This window comes from Aquarana catesbeiana, linkage group LG06, assembly GCF_042186555.1.
Source record: "Aquarana catesbeiana isolate 2022-GZ linkage group LG06, ASM4218655v1, whole genome shotgun sequence".
Lineage (NCBI taxonomy): Eukaryota > Metazoa > Chordata > Amphibia > Anura > Ranidae > Aquarana > Aquarana catesbeiana.
Genome location: NC_133329.1, coordinates 76,121,336 through 76,129,046, shown reverse-complemented (window position 1 = coordinate 76,129,046; position 7,711 = coordinate 76,121,336).

Sequence of the window (7,711 nt, the reverse complement as noted above, 5' to 3'; positions counted from 1 at the left end):
CACCTGACATGCTTGATTAGAAGCAGACAGTCACAGCTTCAGCTGTTTTTTTGAACACAGAGACAGAGGGTGAAAGGAGCGGAGAAAGCGAAGGAACCATTGCGGAGGAGGAGGAGATGACCACTCGTAGGCGCGCTGCCCTTCAGCCAGCTGGGGGAGGAAGCAGGAGTGTAACTGACGGACTGAGGGCGTACATGACACCGTAAAGAGGGGAGAACATTGGAGGCACGGCAGGAGCAGGGATGTGCCGGTACAGAAGCCCTGATACTGGAGGACTTCAGGGGAAAGCCGGTCGCGGTTCACCCATGCTACATACTGCACATATCCACAGCCCACAGAATTGGAGCCCACCAACAAATAGGAGAGGCAGGCGGATGTCTGGAGGGGGAGAGGAGCGGATTAGAGGTAGTGGCAGCGGACGTGCAGCGCCCACCAAACTGGAACAAAGGTGCAGCCCACAGACATCCAAAGGTATGGAGGAAATTTGGTGGGGGAATGAGCTTGAAAAAGGCAAAGAGGCACAATATGAGCTGGGGGACGCCCTGATAGAACAAAAGTTGGAGATATCAAGGCCTCTTAAGGATACAGAGACACAAGTAGCAAAGAAATCAGGAATCACCCCGAAAGTAACCCCAAAAGAAAGCTCAAGTAACCCACTAATAACTGTCGCTCCATTAGCAGACCCAGAGGGAGACGACCAGAGGTGGGACCCCTGGAGACAGATCATAAATTAAAAGAAGGAATAACATCACATGCATTCCCTGCTGAGCTGATGGAAGGCGCCGCTAAGGAGTATATATTCCGCACAGAGGACAATGAGACAGAGACAGAACCAGTAAGGAGCGGTAATGAACAGGACTTTAGAGCTATTAGAGAACTGATAAGAGCATTACCCACAAACACAGACATACAAGAACTGATATCCACAGTGGAGAGGTCATGTAAGCAAGCAGTGGAAGACCTCAGGGAAGAAATATTGGCAGTGGGAAACAGAGTGGAAGTGCTGGAAGAAGGCCAAGATCAAATTAAACAAGCTATGGGAGAAGTTTAGGATATCATTAAACAGCAAGAAGATATGTTGAATACATGTAGAGACCAATTAGATGATATCGAGAACAGGGATCGCCGGCAGAACATAAGGATACGGGACCTACCTGAGAAATATAACAATAAAGATCTGCTAGCAACAGTACAGAAACTTTTCTCACAGATTTTGGGGCCGAGCATGTTGGAAGCAGTGGAAATAGATAGAGTCCACCGTATTAATTCTCTTGTAAAGCAGAATAAAGGGATGCCAAGGGATGTGATATGTAAAATTCATAAATACTCCGTGAAGGAGATTATAATGAGGACGGTATGGGACACACCCTTAATTAAATTTGAAGAGACACAAATTGCTTTATTCCCTGACATATCACGCAGAACTTTAATGCAACGCAAAATGGTGCGTACATTACTGGAAGCAATGCGGAAGGCTGAAATTAGATATAGATGGGGATTTCCTTTTGGAATAATAGCCACATGAGATGGGAAAACGGCGGTACTCCGTGCAAAAGATGATTTAAAAAAGTTTGTGGAGATATTGGACCTCCCGCTAATTGACTTTGCAGATTGGAGAAGAAACAATATAAATAGCATAATACAATGCCCTGAACCTTGGTCTCAAGTTCCAGAGAAAAGTCGACAAAGGACTTAAAGAATTTAATTAGAAATGTTCCGAAGCGCTGAGGAGGAGACGGGGGAGGGGAGGGGGGATGGGGGGAACATCCTTTTTTTTTTTACCACCCCCCTTTTTTTGTTTTACCACCCGCCTCCCTTTTTTTATTTACCACCCCCTTTTTTACCACCCCCTTTTTTTTTACTACCCCCCTTTTTTTTTACCACCCCCCTTTTTTTTTTTCTCCTTTTCCTTTCCCATTTCTTTCCTCCCTTTCCTCCTCAGTGCCGAGCATAGAAAAATTGTAATAGAATGAAAAGGAAGCAGCTATATAAAAAGAAATTAGAAAGAATGGTCTGGGGTATAAATGAGGGAAAGGGTACCCTCAGTACAAATAGGTAGGTCCTGATGAGGGATTGGATAATCTGCATTAGGCAGAGTGGTGGAAGGGTGAAGGTAGGGCAGGGAATGCCCGCAGGGGATTACCCTCCTGGTAGATGGTACACCCTAAGTAGCAGGGTGTTATGTTGAGGTGGATGTGGATTTTTAGATTTTAATACAAATTCACTAATAAAAAAGGAAAAGATAATAGCTGGCAATGGGTTAAAAAAGCGTAAATTCTGTACATTTTTGGAGAAAATAAATGATGGATAATTCACTGAAGATTATGACATATAATGTAAGGGGGTTGAGTTCCCCCCCTCAAAAAAGGGGCCGCCTATGGCAGAAGGTGCGTCACCAGGCGGTGGATATAATCTACATGCAAGAGACGCACTTCATGCCGGGATCGGTTCCTAAGCCACCGTTATCTCACTATAACCAATGGTTCCATACACTATCTCCTATCGCAAGGGCAAGGGGCGTATCTATAGCTTTTGGGAAAACATGTCCATTAATCTACAAAGCAGTACAAACAGACCCAGAGGGGAGGTTTTTATTTATTAAAGGAACTCTGTATGGGTTTTGTTATACGTTTGCTTCCTTATATGCCCCAAACAATGGCACGGTAGATTTCCTATTGAAAACGTTAAGAAAGTTGAAGAAAGTTGGAGAAGTTCAGGGAGGGATGCGTCATTTTTGGGGGGGGGGGGGATTTTAATATTATTTTGGACCCTGAATTAGATACTACATGAAGAAAAACAGTTTTCTCATATAAAGCACTTAAACAATTAAAAAAATATCTACGAAGTCTCCACCTGGTGGATGGTTGGAGGGTCTTTAATGAGAGGTTGAAAGACTATAGCTACTACTCAAAGACCCATAAAGTATATTCTCTAATGAGAGGGAATTTAGGGATATACCCAGAGGCCAGTCCCAGAGATCCAGGGATTACGAGAGGGACCCTAAAGACTATGCACCTATGTCACATGTTCATACCCCTAGGAGTAGGGGTATCCCTTTATCCAATAGGTTTACCCCTCTCTCCTATCATCAGGATAATTTTGAGGGGGATGAACATGTGATTGTTAGACACCCTAACCATTATGATGATTATTCTAACCCTGGGAGGAATGACTATCAGAATTCCCCACGGGATTTTTTAGGAGAAGGTCAAAACCATCAACGGTTCCTTCTCAGGAACAACTACAAAGGAAAAAGAGGACACGAGGAAAGAGAGGCCTTAGAGGGGGGAGGAGGATCAGGGCCAAAGAGAAGAAGACAATAAATGTTAGCGGGGTATTTAATTTAAGTACTGTTCAACTTTCCGCAGGTGAACAAAGAGTATTAAGCCAGGGTCTGAAATTTGCCCCCCCTCACAGATTGAACAAATTCGAAACGTTCATTGATGTGCACAAGTTCATAAGAAAACTGAACATCAAGAGACATTTCGTTTTAAATTCGATTAATAACCAGGGTTCATCCTTTGTTAATAGACCTTCTATTGTCACGAATAGAATAATTGACTCACTTTCCAATTTACCTAATCAGACGATTGAGACCTCTATTAGACACACTAACTTATCAAATGCCTCACTATTCAACCCCCCAGGTCCCATTGCTCCCTCTATACAGGTGTTCAAAGAAATGGTAACTAAGGATTTGTTAGCACTTAACTGCCCCCGTAACCAACAAGGGGATTTCCAGCACCATTTATCTAAAATTTGTGAACGAAATGACATCGTTATACGTCCAGCGGACAAAGGGGGGGGGTGTTGTCATTCTTAACAAAGTTCATTATTTAGAGGAAATGAATAGGCTCCTTTCTGACCGGGCTACGTATTTGCCTCTGGCTGCTAACCCTACAACCAAATTCAAAAGGGAACTTCAGACATTGGTTGATGGAGGTTTTGAAGGGGGTATTTTAAATAAAAAAGAAAGGGCATATCTGGTTCCCTCTGCTCCAAGGATTCCGGTTATGTATTTTTTACCTAAAATACATAAAAGCCTTTCCAATCCTCCTGGCCGCCCGATTATTAGCGGTATAGATTCGGTTACGGCCAGGATAGGAAGGTATGTAGATAATTTCTTACAACCTCTAGTGACAGCTACTCCAGCATATTTGAGAGACACCACTCAGGTCATTAATCTTTTGGAAAACCTGGAATGGAAGGAGAGCTACATCCTGGCTACAGCAGATGTAGCTTCTCTATATACCAACATCTCACATCAACATGGTTTGGAGGCTGTCAGTTACTATCTTAACCAAGAATCCTCCCTACCTCAGTCCCAGAAACATTTCATTTTGTCACTTTTGAAATTTGCGGCAGGCCATAACTATTTTTGGTTTGGGGGTGTTTTTTATTTGCAGACTTGCGGTGTGGCCATGGGCGCTAAATTTGCGCCCAGCCTGGCCAATTTATTTATGGCCAGGTGGGAAAGTGAGGTCATTGACAGGAATCCCCCGGTGCAGTTGCGTTTATGGAAAAGGTACATAGACGATGTCCTGCTGGTGTGGGATGGTGACCAGTCCTCACTTGAGGAATTTTTCACATCACTAAACCAGAATGATAGGGGTATTTCACTCCAGTTTGAAATTAGTGATATAGGAATCCATTTCCTTGACCTCAACATCCTGGTCAGGAATGGTCGCCTTATCACTAATACGTATTTTAAAACGACGGATAGAAACGCCTATATTCCGCTTTCCAGCTGCCATCATCCAGCTTGGTTGAGAGCTGTCCCTCGGGGACAATTCCAGCGGATTAGACGTAATTGCACTGAGGTTAGGGAGTACTACCAACAAGCTCAGATACTTAAACAGCGTTTTCTTGAAAAGGGTTATTCCAAGGGTGAAGTTGAGGCTACCATTTCTCAGGTTGCTAATATGGACAGGGAGCTTATGTTGCACAGGGACGTCGGCCATAGTCCCGTATGCGACAATAAGTTTAGCTGGTCTATGATTACAGGTTACTCCAACCAATACTTTTCTGTTAAAAGAATTTTTCAAAAGCATTGGAATATACTCAGGAATGATAAGGTCCTAGGACCTATCATTCCAGAGAGACCAGTAGTGATTAGGGATGAGCTTCGAGTTCGAGTCGAACTCATGTTCTACTCGAACATTGGCTGTTCGCAAGTTCACCGAACAGCGAACAATTTGGGGTGTTCGCGGCAAATTCGAATGCCGCAGAACACCCTTTAAAAGTCTATGGGAGAAATCAAAAGTGCTAATTTTAAAGGCTTATATGCAAGTTATTGTCATAAAAAGTGTTTGGGGACCCGGGTCCTGCCCCAGGGGACATGGATCAATGCAAAAAAAAGTTTTAAAAACGGACGTTTTTTCAGGAGCAGTGATTTTATTAATGCTTAAAGTCAAACAATAAAAGTGTAATATCCCTTTAAATTTCGTACCTGGGGGGTGTCTATAGTATGCCTGTAAAGGGGCGCATGTTTCCTGTGTTTAGAACAGTCTGACAGCAAAATGACATTTGGAAGGAAAAAACTCATTTAAAACTACCCGCGGCTATTGCATTGCCGACAATACACATAGAAGTTCATTGATAAAAACGGCATGGGAATTCCCCACAGGGAAACCCCGAACCAAAATAAAAAAAAAAAAAATGATGTGGGGGTCCCCCTAAATTCCATACAAGGCCCTTCAGGTCTGGTATGGATATTAAGGGGAACCCCAGCCAAAATTTAAAAAAAAAATTGACGTGGGGTTCCCCCTAAATTCCATACCAGACCCTTCAGGTCTGGTATGGATTTTAAGGGGAACCCCGCGCCAAAAAAAAAAAAAAAAACGGCGTGGGGTCCCCCTACAAATCCATACCAGACCCTTATCCGAGCACGCAACCTGGCAGGCCGCAGGAAAAGAGGGGGGGACGAGAGTGCGGCCCCCCCCCCTCCTGAACCGTACCAGGCCACATGCCCTCAACATTGGGAGGGTGCTTTGGGGTAGCCCCCCAAAACACCTTGTCCCCATGTTGATGAGGACAAGGGCCTCATCCTCACAACCGTGGCCGGTGGTTGTGGGGGTCTGCGGGCGGGGGGCTTATCGGAATCTGGAAGCCCCCTTTAACAAGGGGACCCCCAGATCCCGGCCCCCCCCCTGTGTGAAATGGTAAGGGGGTACTTACCCCTACCATTTCACTAAAAAACTGTCAAAAATGTTAAAAATGACAAGAGACAGTTTTTGACAATTCCTTTATTTAAATGCTTCTTCTTTCTTCCTTCATCTTCTTCTTCTTCTGGTTCTTCTGGCTCTTCTGGTTCTTCCTCCGGCGTTCTCGTCCAGCATCTTCTCCGCGGCGTCTTCTATCTTCTTCTCCTCGGGCCGCTCCGCACCCATGGCATGAGGGGAGGCTCCCGCTCTTCTCTTCATCTTCTTCTCTTCTTCATCTTCTTCTTCATCTTCTTCTTCTCTTCTTCATGTCTTCTCCGGGCCGCTCCGCAGCCATGCTGTGGCATGGAGGGAGGCTCCCGCTGTGTGACGGCGTCTCTTCGTCTGACGGTTCTTAAATAACGGGGGGCGGGGCCACCCGGTGACCCCGCCCCCCTCTGACGCACGGTGACATGACGGGACTTCCCTGTGGCATTCCCCGTGACGTCACAGGGAAGTCCCGTCAAGTCACCGTGCGTCAGAGGGGGGCGGGGTCACCGGATGGCCCCGCCCCCCATTATTTAAGAACCGTCAGACGAAGAGACGCCGTCACACAGCGGGAGCCTCCCTCCATGCCACAGCATGGCTGCGGAGCGGCCCGGAGAAGACATGAAGAAGAGAAGAAGAAGATGAAGAAGAAGATGAAGAAGAGAAGAAGATGAAGAGAAGAGCGGGAGCCTCCCCTCATGCCATGGGTGCGGAGCGGCCCGAGGAGAAGAAGATAGAAGACGCCGCGGAGAAGATGCTGGACGAGAACGCCGGAGGAAGAACCAGAAGAGCCAGAAGAACCAGAAGAAGAAGACGATGAAGGGAGAAAGAAGAAGCATTTAAATAAAGGAATTGTCAAAAACTGTCTCTTGTCATTTTTAACATTTTTGACAGTTTTTTAGTGAAATGGTAGGGGTAAGTACCCCCTTACCATTTCACACAGGGGGGGGGCCGGGATCTGGGGGTCCCCTTGTTAAAGGGGGCTTCCAGATTCCGATAAGCCCCCCGCCCGCAGACCCCCACAACCACCGGCCACGGTTGTGAGGATGAGGCCCTTGTCCTCATCAACATGGGGACAAGGTGTTTTGGGGGGCTACCCCAAAGCACCCTCCCAATGTTGAGGGCATGTGGCCTGGTACGGTTCAGGAGGGGGGGGGGGCGCACTCTCGTCCCCCCCTCTTTTCCTGCGGCCTGCCAGGTTGCGTGCTCGGATAAGGGTCTGGTATGGATTTTTAGGGGGACCCCACGCCGTTTTTTTTTTTTTTTTTTTTTGGCGCGGGGTTCCCCTTAAAATCCATACCAGACCTGAAGGGTCTGGTATGGAATTTAGGGGGAACCCCACGTCAATTTTTTTTTAAATTTTGGCTGGGGTTCCCCTTAATATCCATACCAGACCTGAAGGGCCTTGTATGGAATTTAGGGGGACTCCCACATCATTTTTTTTTTTTAATTTTGGTTCGGGGTTGCCCTGTGGGGAATTCCCATGCCGTTTTTATCAATGAACTTCTATGTGTATTGTCGGC